The sequence below is a fragment of the Sorghum bicolor genome, chromosome 4 (assembly GCF_000003195.3).
Source record: "Sorghum bicolor cultivar BTx623 chromosome 4, Sorghum_bicolor_NCBIv3, whole genome shotgun sequence".
NCBI lineage: Eukaryota > Viridiplantae > Streptophyta > Magnoliopsida > Poales > Poaceae > Sorghum > Sorghum bicolor.
The window spans coordinates 23,148,812-23,167,019 of NC_012873.2; positions in this window are offsets into that span (position 1 = coordinate 23,148,812).

An 18,208-nucleotide genomic window follows, 5' to 3' on the forward strand; every position below is an offset into this window, starting at 1 on the left:
GTTGGCTCAACATTTTGCCAAAAGCCTTTATTATGACTAACACATTGTAAGAGCATCATATTTATTTACCATTAGCCTACTACTAGATTAGCACCTGTGCTAAACACTTCACTTAATTAATACAAGCAATAATAACCATATCAAGTTCATCATAAGTTCTTCCTTGCTATCATCATTATCATGAACCAAGTTCATTAGTGAATGCTACGTTTGCCGCTGCTCTGTCAAGTTCTCACTAACCGGGAGAGACGGCGATTCGAATCGAATTCCTATCCAGCTGGAGGTTTATTCCTAGCACTCACCCAAGCATCCCCCGTCGGAGAGCCAACGGGTCACCTTTGGTACAACTCAGGAATCGTGGCTCCGATCAGCGCCGCACTCCCAGGGCTACCATTCTGCCAGGGAGGTTAGGAATTTTAACTCACCTGCCTTTGGGCTTACGCCAATGGTCCCCCGCACACCGCACTTCCTCCGGTAGTGCGCACTTTATACTTGCCGGTCTTCCGGCCTGAGTCATACTACTCGGCTTCGCGGTCGGAACGAGTTATCCGGCCAACTAAGTGTCAGGCATGCGTTCAACATGACAAGAGGACGTACAACGATCGGTCCTTAACTGCCACAGACGGAGCTACTACAACCTTGCAAAACTCCGCCCGGCTTAAGTCAAATTTAATCAGGTTCCATCCACGATAGCACATATAGACCATCGTGATCCGACACAACCCTATATCGCGCAGGTGACAGGAAATCACCCGACTTGTACCGATTAAGCATGGCTAAGCTGCTACCCGATCCTAACTCTACAACCAAGGTAGGGTAAATTATCTGGACAAGGATGGAATAAAGTGCAGCAAAGGTTTCATCACAACTCCTATACTTAATGCATCAATAGATATAACATATTAAATAAACTTTCAAAAGTAAAGGGAGGCTTAGAATGCTCCGGGGCTTGCCTTTCACGAACGAGGTTGGCTCGTGGCTTGGGCACTCAACCTCTTCTTCGGGCTCCTCGAGTCCGACTTGCTGGACCTCCACCTCCGGGTTGCCCTCCTGGCCTTCGGGATTCACTTGCAGATCGAAGGAAGCTGCCACGTCCGATACACCTATTGCATGCTCGGTGAATGAGAAGGTGTGGATACAAAAGAATGGATGCTTGATAACATAAGTAACTCACTGGACACTCATTTAAGGAGTAACACAGTTATAACAAGTTCACACAAGTCAACAAGTTAACTTAGCCCAAAACCTATCATGATAGCCTATAACAGCAAGCACATATAACAGAATTAGCTCAGAAAACAGATCATAACTACTGCTAGGCAGATCCAACAAACATGAGTGAAGACATTCTGGAAAGCTTATGAAATTGTCTACAACTCATCTTCAAACATTACAGCAAGATTCATACATTAAACAGGTCATTTTAACAAAGTTCCAGGTTCTGTTCCAGAAAAACAGAGAGCACCTATTTCTGGAACCCAACTTGGAACAGCTATAACTTGTAAACTACTTGGCCAAATGACCTCAAATTTAAACCACAGCTAGATCAATAAGTTTACAACATCTTTGATTTAGATAAGTTTCCCAGAAAACCAAGTTAACAACAAGTAAAAACTATACTACTCCCTTGCTGTCCAGAACAGCTCTTAACCCTAGAATTAATTATTTAATGACATGACCAAAATACAAACAGTGCCAACCACATGACTTATAAGCACTAGCATATCACAAGGTTACCAGAACATCAAATGATAATCCTCAAACATTTACTTAACAAGGCATTTATTAATTAATTCTAGAAAGGAGCATAATTACAAGATATTAGTCAATGTGCTCAGAAAAATCTACAAAAATTACAGAAGCACAAGTATAGCACCAAAGCATCACCATAAAAATTTCAGAGCAATTGCACATACCAAATTAAAGTTATGCATTTAACATGTAACAAGGTATTTATTTCATAAATTCAGAAACATGAATCCTCTACAAAAATCTACAAAAATTACAGAAGCACAAGTATAGCACCAAAGCATCACCATAAAAATTTCAGAGCAATTGCACATACCAAATTAAAGTTATGCATTTAACATGTAACAAGGTATTTATTTCATAAATTCAGAAACATGTAACAAGCTCCTCTATTTACTCAAGGAAACAAGCCAAATCTCAAACATAAATTACATAACAAAGCTGCAGTATTCCAAAAATCATGAAATATTTACCAAAGCATTCTAGTACCACACAGAGACTACCATAAACTTTTCATAGCAAACTAAATAGTATAACAAGAGATATGAATTTACTCATGAATAACCAGATTAAATTCTTAATAAATATTTTCCCAGAAAACATGGCCCATTTTATATTTTTATTAAAAACTAGCCATCTCAAGGAATACCACAAAATTGGTTTCACAATTTTTGGATCTCAGAAACAGGAGATATGATTTTTTTTCAAGAAAGCCAAAATCCAGATTTGAATAAAAGGAAGGGGGTGACCGTTGAGTCACTGGCAGACGGGACCCGCGCGTCAGTGACACCGAGAACAGAGCAATTCTTCGCCGGCAAATGCTCGCCGACGGTGAGCTTCTCCGGCGGATCCAAGGGCACCAACGTGCTCCTGGAGGGATTCCACGTCGAAGGAGGTAGGTGGCGCTAGGGTTTCGGCTACGGAGAGAGGTCGCCGTCGGCCATGGCGGCACGGCGGAGCTACCCCGGCTTACGCCGGCCATCTCCGACCGGTAGAGCGTAGGGGAAGGGTGGCTACAGCATTAGTGAGTCAGCGCGGAGCTTTCGAGGTAGGAGCGCCTAACCCTAACGGCTCCGGTGAGCCTGCTCACGTGCGAGGTGCTTGTCGGCGGTGAGCACGGCGGTGCAGCGGCCGTGTTCCCGCGCGACGGTGAGGTTACAGCCGTAATGGCGTGGTGTGGACCAACGCTAAGACCTAAGCAGAACCTAACGCTACCCAAAGAGAAGAAAGGAAGCAAGTGTGGAGCAGCGGCGAGGTTCGCCGGAATCGGTGTCGCGACGGCCGCGAACCCGACGACGGAGAACTTGCGAAATACAGCTCACCTCGGGGAGATCTCGTCCAACTGATGGGTGGAGAAGATAGAGGAGCTCGAAGCAAACTTGGAGATGCTCGGAGGCGAAGCGAGATGCAGAGGCGAGGGCGCAAGGCGCTGGCGAAGCTCTCGGCGGCAATGGCGATGGTGTTTCCGCCAGAGCGAGCGCGAGAGAGAGGAGGAGGAGAATGGACGGGCGCTGATTGAGTGCGGGGCGCCGTGGCGTCCATGCTAACACCGTCGACCAGACGAGCAGGGCCGTCGCCGGCGTACGGGCGCCATCTGGCGGACAGATGTCGCGCTGGGCGTTCCCGACGGCGTCCGCCTCTCTGAATCGGACCTCGCGATCACCGACTGACAGAGCAACTTCGACAACGATTTACTCCCAAACCAGAGCGAATTAGGAGATGGTGTAGTTGACAAAGTTCGAGTACCAACTGAGTTCTACAACTTTGTCAATTGGAGCAAAAGCTAGATCGGCCTGGATTGAGAGATATAAGATTCCCAAAATCGATCAAGCAAACTGTAGCGTCCCCATACATAGAAAATTTCTCTAAGTGTTGGAAACAGCCCCAAATCTGCATTGTGGGTCACTTTTGAGCTATTTGTTCTCATTTTCATGAGATGGCCATCAAACAACTTTTGTTCCTTATAAAATTTGCTACAACTTTGCTGTAGAAAGTTTTGACATGCAAACATTTTATGAAACACTTTTTAACAGCCTAAGGAAAAGAGGTTTCTAGGGCCTATTTACACAAGTATGACTTAAAGGCATATTTTGGAGAAGTGATCAACATGAACATTGTTCCCAAAGTTAAGTTAAGCATAGATAAACTAATTACCAATACATAGAGCACAAACACAAGCATGGTTCACTTAAACATAAGCATAGGAAGCCTATTTAAGCAATTTAAAACACATTTTTTGCATAGAATGACATGGCTCAAGATAGATGATGATCATGGTATGCTTTGAGTAGATGATGATGCTCATGCTATGCACATGATTAATGCAACCATAACACTAGGGTGTTACACTTCGAGCCGGCAGAGGGAACCAAGAAGATCCCGCTCGACCCCAACAACTCCGACGGCAAGGTGCTGACGATCAGCGCCGACCTCGACCCCAAATAGGAAGCTGTGCTCGTCGACTTTCTCCGTGCGAACGCCGACATGTTTGCATGGAGTCCCTCGGACATGCCAGGCATACCGAGGGAAGTCGCCGAGCACTCCTTGGAGATTCGAGCCGGTTCCAAGCCAATGAAGGAACGGTTGCGCCGATTCGACGAGGAGAAGCGCAAGATCATTGGCGAGGAGGTCCACAAGCTTTTGACGGCCGGATTCATCAAGGAGGTTCACCATCCCTACTGGTTAGCAAACCCTGTACTAGTTATGAAAAAGAATGGGAGAACGACGATGTGTGTCGATTATACGAGTTTAAATAAAGCATGTCGAAAAGTTCCCTTTCCGTTACCACGTATTGATCAAATTGTTGATTCTACCACGGGATGTGAAACCCTTTCTTTTCTTGATGCATATTCTGGTTACCATCAAATAAAAATGAAAGAGTCCGACCAGCTCGCGACCTCTTTCATCACACCTTTTGGGATGTATTTCTATGTAACCATGCCGTTTGGGCTTCGAAATGCGGGAGACACGTACCAACGCTGCATGCTCCACGTATTTGGCAAGCACATAGGGTCAACGGTCGAGGCCTATGTTGATGACATAGTCGTCAAATCAAAGCGGCAAGGAGACCTGATCTAGGACCTCGAGATCACTTTTAGCTGCTTACGCGCCAACTAGATCAAGCTCAATCCCGAGAAATGCGTTTTCGGCGTGCCTCGAGGCATGCTCTTGAGTTACATTGTTTCCCAGCGCGGCATCGAGGCCAACCCCGAGAAAGTCTCGGCCATCACAAGAATGGGGCCGATCCGAGACATCAAGGGTGTGCAGAGAGTCACGGGATGCCTAGCGGCACTGAGCCGTTTCATCTCGAGATTAGGAGAAAAGGCGTTACCGTTGTATGGACTTCTGAAGAAGGTCGAGCGTTTTTCTTGGACCCCCGAGGCTGAGGAGGCCCTTGAAAATCTGAAGAAAACACTGACCTCAGCACCAGTCCTGGTCCCACCTCAACCTACGGAACCACTGCTCCTTTACGTTGCCTCGACGACCCAGGTTGTCAGTGCAGCGGTGGTGGTCGAAAGGCAGGAGGAGGGGCATGTGTTGCCGGTCCAGAGGCCGGTCTATTTCGTCAGCGAGGTGCTCTCGGAGACCAAGGCACGTTACCCCCAAATCCAGAAGCTGATCTATGCCATAATCCTCGCCCGCCGCAAGCTGCAGCACTACTTCCTCGGCCACCCTATCACGGTGGTCTCATCTTTTCCCCTGGGCGAGATAATCCAGAGTAAGGAGGCCACGGGAAGAATAGCTAAATGGTCGGTCGAGCTCATGAGTGAGACTCTCACTTACGCGCCTCGCAAGGCCATCAAATCGCAAGCCCTGGTGGACTTCGTCGCGGAATGGACAGACTCTCAGCTTCCCCTGACTCAGGTCCAGTCGGAGCTGTGGACGATGTATTTCGATGGGTCACTCACGAAGACGGGGGCCGGAGCCGGCCTGCTATTCATCTCACCCTTGGGCGTCCATATGAGGTACGTTATCAGGATTCACTTTGCCGCATCCAACAATGTCGCAGAGTACGAGGCCCTCGTTAACGGTCTCAAGATCGCCATCGAGCTAGGAGTCCGACGCCTTCACGTCCGAGGCGACTCCCAACTCGTCATCGACCAAGTGATGAAGACCTCAAGCTGCCACGACCCGAAAATGGAGGCGTACTGCAAAGAAGTCCATCGACTCGAGGACAAATTCCATGGCCTCGAGCTCGTCCATGTCGCCCGACGCTACAACGAGGCAGCCGACGAACTCGCCAAGATCGCATCGACCCGAGGCACGGTACCACCTGACGCGTTCTCGAGAGATCTTCACGAGCCATCCGTCGACCTGGGCTCGGGGGCTGGCGTCGACGCCGCTCCTGCCCAGCCAACTGACACCGTCGACGCACTGTTGATGACAGCTGAGGAGATGGAGGTAGAACAGCGGCCCGGTCGACCGTTCGACTGGCGCACACCGTTCCTCGACTGCCTAATCCGCTGCGAGTTGCTAGAAGATCGATCTGAGGCCCGCCGTATCGCTCGACGGGCCAAGTCATATGTGATCTATGGCGAGGGCAATGAGCTATATCGACGAAGCCCGATGGGAGTCTTGCAGTGTTGCATCACCGTGGAAGAAGGCCGAAAACTCCTCGAGGACCTACACTCGGGGGCTTGCGGCCACCATGCTGCTCCACGGACCCTCGTAGGGAACGCCTTCCGACAAGGCTTCTACTGGCCAACGGCCGTAGCAGATGCCATCGAGCTCGTAGGCTCATGTCATGGGTGTCAGTTCTACGCCAAACAGACGCATCTGCCCGCCCACGCTCTTCAGATGATACCCATCACATGGCCATTTGCGGTGTGGGGGCTCGACTTAGTAGGGCCCCTGCAAAAGGCGAAAGGAGGGTACACCCACTTGCTGGTGGCCATCGACAAATTCTCAAAATGGATCGAGGCTCGACCCATCACCAACATCCGCTCCGAGCAGGCCGTCCTTTTCTTCACCGACATCATCCACCGGTTTGGGATTCCCAACGTCATCATCACCGACAACGGCACTCAGTTCACCGGCTAAAAGTTCTTGGACTTCTGCGATCAGCATCACATCCGTGTGAACTGGTCTGCAGTAGCCCACCCTCAAACTAACGGCCAGGTCGAGCGTGCCAACGGCATGATTTTGCAAGGGCTCAAGCCAAGGATCTACAATCGCTTGAAGAAATTCGGCAAGAAGTGGGTCGAGGAGCTTTCCTCAGTCCTATGGAGCCTAAGGACAACACCAAGTAGGGCCACAAAATACACCCCATTCTTCAAGGTCTACGGCTCTGAGGCTGTCCTCCCCACAGACCTCGAGTATGGGTCCCCTCGACTCAAAGCGTACAACGAGAAATCAAATAAGGAGACTCAAGAAAATGCGGTCGACCAACTCGAGGAGGCTCGAGACATGGCCCTCCTCAACTCTGCCAGATATCAGCAGAAACTTCGACGCTACCACGACAAGCACGTGCGCAAGAGGGATTTAAACGTGGGTGACCTTGTCCTACGACGGCGGCAGAGCAATCAAGGACACCACAAGCTAACTCCACCTTGGGAGGGCCCATACGTGGTGGCCGAGGTCTTGAAGCCAGGGACATACAAGCTCACGGACAAAAAGGGGGCGATCTTCACCAATGCGTGGAACATCGAATAACTACGTCGATTCTACCCCTAGAAGTTCAAAACTTAATGTTTCTACATTCTGTACCAAGGCCTTGTAAATGAATGTATGAATAAATGAAGCCTTTCCTCTTGAGCGATTTACTTTCTCACAAATCTCGACGTTAGAAGGGGGTACCAACTATGACCCGTCATAATAGATACCCCCTTGGGGGCTACCAGGGGGACGACCCCCCCCCCAAGTGTCGAAAAAGCAAAGAAATTCTCTCTTCCTTACTTAGTAAACCTTGCACGTTCGAGTAGCTGAGGCGCCTCGAGCCCCTTAAGGGCCGAGGGACAACGAGCCTGAGAACTCCTACGCCCCGGGGCTATGGAAACTCTACTCACTTCCCCACCCTTGAGGTGATCGAGGCTGTTTCTGATGAAAGATCGAACAAGGAATACAAACATAGGCGCAAAGGGAAATAAAAGAGCCTCGAGTAGAAAAACAGATAAACATTTAACTAATACTTAAATACACTATATCCCTTAAAAACAAGTTAATAAGAGTACTATACAAGGGGCCCCCAGCACCCAAAGAAGGCTCGCAGGCCTCAGTCTACAGCACGATCCTCACCACCCTCGCCTCCGCCTGAGCTACTCTCAGGAGGAAGCACCTCAGGCTCAAAAAGCTTGGCCAGCCTCTCTCCAGGAGCCTCCGCGTCGTCGATCAAGGCGTGGAGCCTCTCTTCGTTCTCCGCGTCGGTCTTAGAGATGTTGGTGACGAAGCCGTGGGACACAACCTCCATGTCGTAGGAGAAGCCCGAGCAGACAACCGCCATCGCCCGCTTCACCCCGATGTGGAGGGCATCCCACACCCGATCTCTCAGTGTCGCGCCTAAGTAGCACAGCTAGTCGACCAGTGCGTCGCCTCGAGCGTCCTCCTTCGACTCATCCATAGGCTCGACCTCCCAAGAGGTCGAGAGGTCGTTTATCGTCGTCCGCACTCGACGATTCAAAGCAACCTCCGCCTCGAGCTAGGCCTTAGCACTACGGGCCTCGACTTGGGCGGCTAAGAGTTCGTCCTTAAGCCCTGTAAATGCCAATACAAGAAACTTTAGGAAAAACCAAGCACACCTCGAAAAAGAAATCCGATAAAGGAAGCGTACCACGGACACTCTCCTCCAAGGCCGTGTTCTCGCCGACTAGTCTGGTGTTGGCCCTCTCGATCTCTTTGTTGGAGCGGGCTAGCTCAGTGTTGGCAACGCGGAGATCCTCGATCGCCTTGCCAACCTGAGCAATGGCCCCACTCTTCTCCAACAGCTCCCCCTTCAGACGTTCGACGTCGTCAGAGAGCCTGTGGGATCGAGCCCGCTCTGCCTCGAGGTCCTCGAGGGCCTTCTTCTTTGCGTCCTCTGCGGCACCCCTGGCGACCTCGCTGTCCACATACGCCACCTTCATCTTTTGGAAGGATTCTCGGAGGGAGTCCAGGTCGGTCTTGAGAAGGCCCTTCTCCTTGTCTAGATCGGCAATGACATTCTTGTAGGACAGGGCCTCCTCCTGGGCTTTGGATGCGGCCTCCTCGACCGTCAGAGCCCGCTCCCGTAGCAGCGTCGTCTCCTCCTCCGCCTTCCTTGAGGCCTCTCGAGCCTCGACCAAGGCAGCCTCCCTCGCCTTCTTCTCCTCCTCGAGCGCTATGAGGTCTTTATAGGGCTTAAGGAGCTTTTCTTGCGACTCGAGGAGTTGGTCCTTGAGGACGGGGAGCTGCTCCCAGCCTCCTCTTGTGGCGTGAATGAAGCTCGACTTGATATGGGAGGTCTCTTTCATGTCCTGCGAACCGGGGGTCGAACGGTTAGAACACGAAACCAAAGGATCTATGAGAACTAAGGACTAAAAAATACTTACGAAGTAGGCCGGCCCAAGCCCGTTGTTGATGACGTCCGACAGGAGCCCCACCACGTGCTTCATCCAAAGGCAGAGCTCCTCGACGTGTTCCCATTTCTCCGCCTCTTTCCTATCGTCTAGGAAGATGTTGGGCTCGGACGGATCGGTGGAAGCCCAGATGCGGATCCGATCGGGGCACCAGTTCTCCATCTCCCGGTCAGCCCACGCCTTGACGCCGCGGATAAGGTCCTCGACGGTCTCGAGGGGGCCCCATGGCGCAAGAACAGGTCGACGAGGCATGGGAACTGCCCGTCGTCGTCTACCGTCTTCCAGGTGCCGTCCTTACTCCCCGATGTCCCGATCTCGTCCTCCTCAGAGGGAAAACGGTCCTCCCACGCCCGACGCTCCCGGAGGAACCCTAGGGAGATCCCGTCCATACCGTAGATCGTCCTCCTGATCTCGGACACGGGGTTGGCGGGGGTGCGCATCATGCAGGCAAGCGCCACCACACAGTCCGCCCGCCCTGGCTCTGCCCGGATCGCGGCGGGCGCCCCTGGAAGGAGCCACGCTGGGGTCGGAGGGCCGTACACCGGCAAATCCTCTTCCTGTTCTCCGGGCTCTTGCGGCGCCGGTGGTACTGGTTGGGGCAGGCCTTGAGGTGGGGGCTCGAGTGGTCCTTCTTCTTAGCCCCCCTGATGCTGCTGCTGCCCCTCGAGCATTTGCTGCTGTTGCTCCTCCTACTGCTGCTGCTGTTGCTGCTGCTGCTGCTGCTGTTGTTGCTCCTCGAGCTCCTGCGACTCTTGTCGGCGACCCTGCTCCTGCGGCTGCCGCCTTGCCTCGCGCTCCCGCTCCTCCTCCTCTTCTTTCCTCTTCTGCTCCTCGAGGGCGTGAAGACCAGCAGGCCAGGGTGTCCGTCCCGCGACGAGGGAAGTCGACGCCTCCTCATGCATAGGGCGGACATCCCACGACGTCTCGTTGCCGCCAGACGTGTCGCTAATAGTAATGGGATCCCCCTCGACCCCCGATCGGGGAGGCTCAGGGGCTCCCTCTTGCCCCTAGGTTTGGGGCACCTCGGCCGGTATCGGCGGCGACGGGGCAAGCTCGGGACGAGGCAGGGTGCTCTCAGCGTCGGCCGGAGGCTGAGAGTCGGAGAAGCCTATAAAACAAAGAATAAAGGTCCGTCACTGTTATTACCAACGTAAGAACATCACGAATCCCAGAAGTAAGCGACAAACCTGGCTCCTTGGAGGCAGCTCCCGCTTTGAGCCTCTTCACCATTGAAGGCTGAGCCTGCTCGAGCGTCCGCTTTAATCTGAAACAAAAGGAACAAACGTAAAAAGACCGGTATATGAGGAAACGCAGAGGAACAGGAGAACAAAGTTCACAACGTCGAAGAGCTTACCCCACGGGGAGAACAGCTCGCCTGCCGGTGCCCCGACCGGTGGGCCTCGAGCCACCCCGTGTCAAGGTCCCAGACCCCTCGAGGACAGGCGTTGGCCTAGGGCCAGCAACTTCCGCTTGGGGGGCACCGGGACTGGCGCTCCTGCGGCCAGTGTCTCCTTTCTCGGAGGCCGCGGCACGACCGTGAGTCAGTGGCCCCGTCGCCTGGGGCCTAGCATGGCCACCCGTCTTGGGCGCAGGGGGAGGGTGCGGGGCGACCTGACCAGTCGCGGGCACCGGGGGGTGTCGGCACGAGGGCGGTGAGATCCGCCTGGTCCCTCTTTTGGCGTTTCCATCCACGGGGCGTCGACGTCGCCTCGAGGCGGACCCTCAAGGATGCGGTCGAGGCGAGACGCCATCCCCTCAGAGTCATCGCTGTCCTCATCATCATCACCATCATCGTCGCTGGGGGACTCTTCCTCAGGCTCCCCCCTCTGCCTGGATTTAGACCGACGCGCCTCCAATGCTTGGCGGTTGAGGTTTTTCTTTTTCTCCCCTTTCTTCTTAGAGTCCTTGGCGGACATCACCTTCTCGGCGGACCGGCGCCGTGCGTCACGGTCGTCCTCGTCCTCCTTTACTGGAGGCCTCGTGGACCGGACATCAATCCATCACTGCCAGAACAAAGGTGGACTTAGAAAAAAGGAAAGAAAAGAAACCCAAAATCAAAGCTGCGCACGAAAAGAAAGCATACCAGATCAATCGAGCCCGCATCTGGCCTCATGGGGAAGCCGTTAACGTGCTCCGGCTTGAAGTCACCAGCAATGGCGGCCCTGACCCGGGCCACGACTTCGTCGTTCGCCGGAGCCTCGCTTGACATCCGGCATGCCTTGAGGTCCCGAGATGAGGCGCCGGGAGCCATCTCGTCCATCCTCAGCGGTCGAGACATCAACGGGAGAACTCTCCGATGATGGACGGCCGAGAGGACGAGGGCGGCGGTCAAGCCTTCCGAGCGCAGCTTCTTCATGACGTCGTGGAGGGGGTCGAGCTGAGATTGATGAACCTCGACGACACCGTACGTCCAATTCTCCGGACGCTCCGTGATCAGACACCCGGTGTAGGCGGGCTGGAGGTCGTCGTCGTTTCTCAAGTAAAACCACTGGGAATCCCAGCCGGCGTGGTTGGTCGACAGTCCCACCGAGATGTACTCGCGCGGCCTCTCCGTCTTCCCGGTCTTCAACACGAGGTTGAGGCAACCCGCCCGAACAGGTTTCCTCACGCCAGTGGTCCCAGTGGGGGCGTTGAAGAGCTCGCCCCTGTAGAGGTGGAGCCACAGCTCCCAGTGGGGCATCATCCCCAAATAGCCCTCACACACTACGGCGAAGACCGCCGCGACGGTGATGGCGTTCAGGGAGAAGTGCTGATGCTCCACCCCGTAGTGGTGGCACAGCGCCTGCATGAATCGGCTCGAGGGAGCGCCCAGTCCGTGGCGGTGGAACTTGGCGAACGAAACCACGTAGCCCTTGGGCGGCTTGGGCTCCCTGTGGTCCGCCGGCGGCGCGATCCACCCCGGCGACGACAGCGAGGTGCGGCGGTGCAGGAGTCCCTCCCTCTCGAGCTCTTGCAACCGGCGCTCCGTCAACGACGACGGGCGCCAGTCGTCGGCGACGACAAGTCTAACAGGCATCCTAGCCGGAAGGATGGCGGATCCGCTACTACTCGAGGGGGGCACGGACGCAAGAGATCGCAAGAGGACTAAGGCGACGAGAGGGCAAGGCGAGAATGAGGACGAGAGGCAGAAGAAAAAACGCGCGGCAGCGCCACAGCGTATTTATAGGCAGCAGTCCGCCAACGGATAGATCCGAGAAATGAGGTAACTCCCCCCCATAAATGCGCCGTCTAACGGTCCTTTCCCTCCTCACAGGTGGGGCGCTCCGAATTCCACGCCAACAACAGTGTCATAACATCACCGCCTAAAAAGGCGCGCCCAACGGGCAAAAAGGTGAACCGCCACGACTCCTTCCTTACCTTGTAAGCCAAGGGATGTGCCCGTGAAAGCCTCGAGAGGTCGAAGGCTGGCCCACCGAAAGGGTTCGACAGCCGATCTCGAGCACCAGAGTCAGGGGTCCCCAGCAAGTGGTCGAAGATCGAGGTCCGCCTCGAAAACTCGCTGGGGATGTCCAAGGTAGGGTCGAGACAGTCGAGAGGAATCCCCACGACGGGAGGCATCGAGCCGCTGGACTCTCTCGAACGAGACCGGTATCCCCGACCACGTCGACCCCACTCTATGAGAACGCCTCCGGGCTACAGCTCACCCCCTCGAAAAGGGCACAGGTTCTCACTTCGACTACCCGCTAGGAACTCAATTTGGGGTGGAAGACGCTCGCTCTATCGAGAGTACGTCGAAACCTTCGCACAAAACGAGCCAATCAGAACCTTCCACCACTGGTGTCGACAGCGTTTCTGCGAATTAGGCAATATAACCCTCGAAGGAGTCAAAAACTCCTCCAAGGGCTTGGGGACTACCCCCGCGGGGTCGCTCGCGCGTCCCCACGGAGACTCGACCAAGGAATACAGCCTCCACTCGAGCGCCAGCGCTCAAATGGAGACTCGGGGGCTACTGTCGAGGGTATTAGTAAGGGGTGTCCTAACTGATGCACATAACAAGATTACTCGTACGCAGATCAAGGCCCACAACTCGACGCTCTAGTCAACCACATATACAGTCATCGACGGCCGCAGCCTCGAAGACGGAAAAGGCGTCGAGCGAATCGCTCAGGGGTCGAGCGCCAACCACCGTCGAATACGGAAATAGGCTCGAGCAAGCTAGGAGGCATTGAGCGCAAGGACATCGCCCGCCGCCTGACGCGCGCACGAGAGCCAGGGCATTTAATGCGCCTGTCGCTTTCCCACTCTCACGCTGGTCACGGGAAGCGTGATAGGGAACAAGCACCCATCCCGTCGTTCTTTTTGCAGCCTTCCCCACCAAACAACCCAGAGCCTGTCAGGACGCGGGAAGCAGGGATGGAACATCTAATCAGGGCCCCCTCGAGACAACCAAGGTCAGAGCTCCAGATATCAGGGTGTTGCACGGCGCCTGACCCTCGACCAGACATGGTTCCTACCTGGGGACGAGTTGGGCGTCGACTGACAACATCGCAACCACTCCGCCGGATCTGCCGCCATATCGTACAGGCGTGCGACCGGTGAACCAGCCCAAGACGGCACGCAGAGCAGGATACAGGGGCATGCGTAATCATCATCAAGCTACCGAGATGGGACGGCTCGAGACCACGCCGGTACGGAGGCCTGGAGTAGGTCAGCGCGCCATGCCTCTATCGACCCCTACTCTGACACCTATGCATGTACCCTAGGTCTCTCCTTGGTGCTATAAAAGGAAGGACCCGGGAATAGATAGCGACGACGCAACACTTCACCCATACGCAGTAGAACTCTCATACTCCATCCCACTCATACTACGCTTGTATTCACCCCTGTACAAGCACTTAGGTGCAAGATAATACAAACTTCCCTCCCCCGCTGGACGTAGGGCCTTCTCTTGCTCGAACCAGGATAAATCTTAGTGTCTTCTTGCATCACCATCTGGGAAAGGGAGCACGCATACAAATTTACTCGTTGGTGTGACCCCCCGTGGGGAAACTAAGTGTGAGCTGTGAGAGCATGATCATCCAAATGGCGGTCTGGGAGAGTGTTCGCAGTGGTTTTCTGGAGTGGTTACATGTCAAAACCATGGCACCACGAGAGAAACTTAATTGGGGAGTATTTAATTTCTCGAGTAGCTGTGGTGTCATGGTTTGTGCATGCTGGGCATGCACAAGCAATGTGCACTTAGTTTACTGCTTTCTTGAGTGATATATTGGGAATTGATGGGCTGAAATGAAGTTTTCTGCAGGTACTCTAACAGCGCACGTGTAAATCGATAGTTATCGTATCGAGAGACGAATGTATGCCACCGTATATCCGTTAGAATATTAATTTTCTAAGTTGTGAGGACGTACGGTTCGTGCATGCATCATGTCGCATTCATACATACATTCTGTCTACTCCTTCCCTTACAATGTCGTCCCTTTTAATTAAATAATCATTGCTTAAACTAATCCTCTTTTACCCACGGTTATTCCTTTCCACAGATGGACGTGCCCGCTTCACCTCGCCCCAGTGACACCTTCTTGAGCGAGTTTGGCACTCCTACCTTGCTCTGGAGGGTGTTGCAGTCTGTAGGATATAGTGAGCCACCTCAGTATTCTTGGTGGGAGGTGGATATGACAGGAGAGTTGCAGTGGTTTGCTGTGTAGGGAGTTGTCCCTCCACATGGGGGCAGGCCTGCATGGACTGGGTGGAACTGTAATTCAGATGGGCGGACTCCATGGGAAGCAGCTCAGGTTGCAGCCCATGCTATGCTGCTCAATATATGTCAGAGGTTTGGTGATGAGCTGACAGGAGGACCAGCGGCCTCCATTCCCCGTGCTGACCCAGCAGTAGCGGAGTGGAAGCAGGCTGATGGTTGTGCGTTGGTCCGAGGTAGAGGAGAGCGAGCTGAAAGTTCCAGTCCTGCTATGAGTGTTATGATGGTTGTGCTCAAGTTGTTCAGTCAGCGAGAGGACACCTATGCAGAGGTGATGGTGGCTGTTCGCTAGGCTCAGGAGATGCAACAGAAGGCTGAAAAGCATGCTCGCAAGTTTCGGAAGTAGGCTAGACTCCTGGAGCACCGAGGCAGCAGTGGGTGAAGGCCATTAGGGAGAGAGATCATAAGTAGGATCAGATGAGTCAGTTAGCTCGAGAGAGGGAGACAGTGCAGGAGCGCTTGGTGTAGGTCACTCGTGAGAGGGATACTGTGCTCCGTGTGTCGGAGAACAGGCGCCAGGCATGGGAGATGCAGTGGATCCAGATGCTTGAGCGGGAGAACTATCTACAGGATCAGACTGAGGCTGGTCTTGTGGAGATTCACCGTCTCAACAACCTACTACACCCTATTTGTCGAGGATATCAGTAAGGGGTACCCTAACTGTTATGCATAGCGAGAGCATCCGTACGAAAGTCGAGGCCTCCGACTTGACGCCCCCCAGCTGTACCCACGGTCCTCGACGACCGTAGCCACAAGCACGGAAAGAGCGTCCTGCGAATCGACCAGGGCTCGAGCGCCAGCTACCTTCGAATACGAAAACAAGCTCGTACGAATCGAAAGGCCTCGAGCGCAAGGATGCCGCCCGCCGCCTGACGCGGGCACGGGAACCAGGGCATTTAATGCGCCTGCCGCGTTCTCACCTAACCCGTCAGTCACGAGAAGCGTGATAGAGAACAAGCACCCGTCCTGTCGTTCTTTTTGCAGCCTTCCCCACCAAACAAGCCAGAACGTGGCAGGGCGCAGGGAGTGGGTCGGAACATCCAGTCAAGACCCCCCTCAAGACGCCCAAAGTCAGCGCTCTGGCTAGCGAGGTGTTACACGGCATCTGACCCTCGAGTAGGCACGCTTCCTTCCTAGGGAAGGATCAGGCGACGAATGACAACACCTCAACCACTCCGACGTAGCTGCTACCATGACGTACAAGTGCACAACAGATAAACCATTCTAGGACGGCGCATTGGAGCGGGATTCAGGGGCACGCGTAATCATCATCAAAGTACCAAGACAAGACGGCTCGAGGCCACGCCGGTACGGAGGCCTCGAGTAGGTCAGCACGCCATACCTCTATCGACCCCTACTCTGTCGCCTATACATGTACCCTAGACCTCTCCTTGGAACTATAAAAGGGGAGGTCTGGGAGCAGATACCAGACCCACGACACAACACAAGACATACGTAGAAGAGCTACCATACTTCATCCTTCCGCCCACACAAACTTGTATTCACCCCTGTACAAGCACTTAGGTGCAAGATAATACAAACACTCCCCCCCCCCGCTGGACGTAGGGCCTTCTCTTGCCTGGACCAGGATAAATCTTTGTGTCTTTTCTTGCATCACCATCTGGAAAGGGGAGCACGCACACAAGTTTTACTCGTTGGTGTGACCCCCGGGGGAAAAACACCGACAGTTGGCGCGCCAGGTAGGGGTCCTGCGTGTTTTTTTTCACCAATTTCCCATTCCTTTCCAGATGGCCACCCCCGTTTCGCCGATTCTGTGCTCCACGGTGATTTGGTTTGGGAGCCTCAAGTTCATGTCTACCGGTTTTGTCTATGACATGATCCTGCTCTCGGTCAAAGGACCGGGAGGAGCTCGCGTTGCTCCAGCACGATTGAGGGCTTCGAGTCGACCTCGCCACCACGCCTCCCCGTCCAAGAAGAGACGTGGACAGCGCCACCATCACCCCTCTGCCTCGTCACGACCGACAGTTCGTGCCAGGCAGGAGGTGACATAGAAGCCGACAGCCCCGCACGCCAAAACTGAGGGTATGACGGCCCAACGCCACGAGGATCGCACGACAACGTTGGGAGACGGCGCACCCTGTACGCCCTCGCCCGCCACGACGCTACTTCCACATGGGCTGTTCGCCCCAAGAAGAGCGCTGCCGTTTGGTCTGGACAATGCCACGGCGTCACTCGCCAGGACAATATGTCCAAACGCCCAGACGTACGTGGAGAGACCAATGGTCCTCCCACGCGACACTGGAGCACGGCAACAGACGTCCGAGCTGCCGGATTTCTCTCAGGTATGAGGCCTCCATCGCCTAGGGCCTGGGCGATACACAATCACCTCACTTAGGCAACGGCTGCTGGAGGAGAGATGTGGATGTTTCTACGCCGTCGAGCCGAACTCTGACTCTGAGTCCAACAGCTACGACCCTACTAGGGAATGCTTCCATATCAACGGGGAAGTAGAAACTACTGACGAGACACAAGACGCCGTTGCCGACGGTCGAGCCCCTGCAGCAAGGGAAGACCCTAGGACGCCTGGGAACGACGGTCAGATCGACCCCCCTCCACAAGAAGACAGAGCCGCGCAACTTGCGCAGCTACGAGAGCTCAAAGCGAAGCTCGACGAAGATCGCGAGCACCTTGTCCTGCTTGAACAGATCCTCGAGCAGGACCAGCCATACCCGCCTGGCGGAAGTGTCCGCAGACGGGCTTCAGAAGTACATCGACAGATCATCGGAGACGGGGAGCCTGAGCAGCCCATTAGCCGTTTCCCTCAAGTGGGTCAGAACATCGTGGCAGCGACAATGCTGCTACGCAATATGCCCGAACCGTCGAACTCCCAAGCGCGACGCATTCGAGATGAGGTGCAGACCCTGCTCCAAGTGGCGGCGGTTCAGCAGGCCAAGAGCTCGGCCTCTCGACGTCAAGGAGCAGCCACATAGAAGCGTGATGAGCCAGCCCAGAACGAAAAGGAAGTGTCGGGCCATCAGCAGCCGCCCCCTCGAGGGAAGAAGACAACACTCGTCCTCAACCACCCCGTCGACAATTAGCGACGACACGACGCACGACGGGACATCGACGAGAATCGTTGCCGTCGATATGGGGACGTAGAAGAATGCGGTTACAGTGCCCACCGCGGCGGGAGATACGACATCGACGAGGATCGGATGGCCCTGGAACCGCCGGGCCCTCGGGTGTTCAGCAGAGCAATCTGCAGCACGCCGCT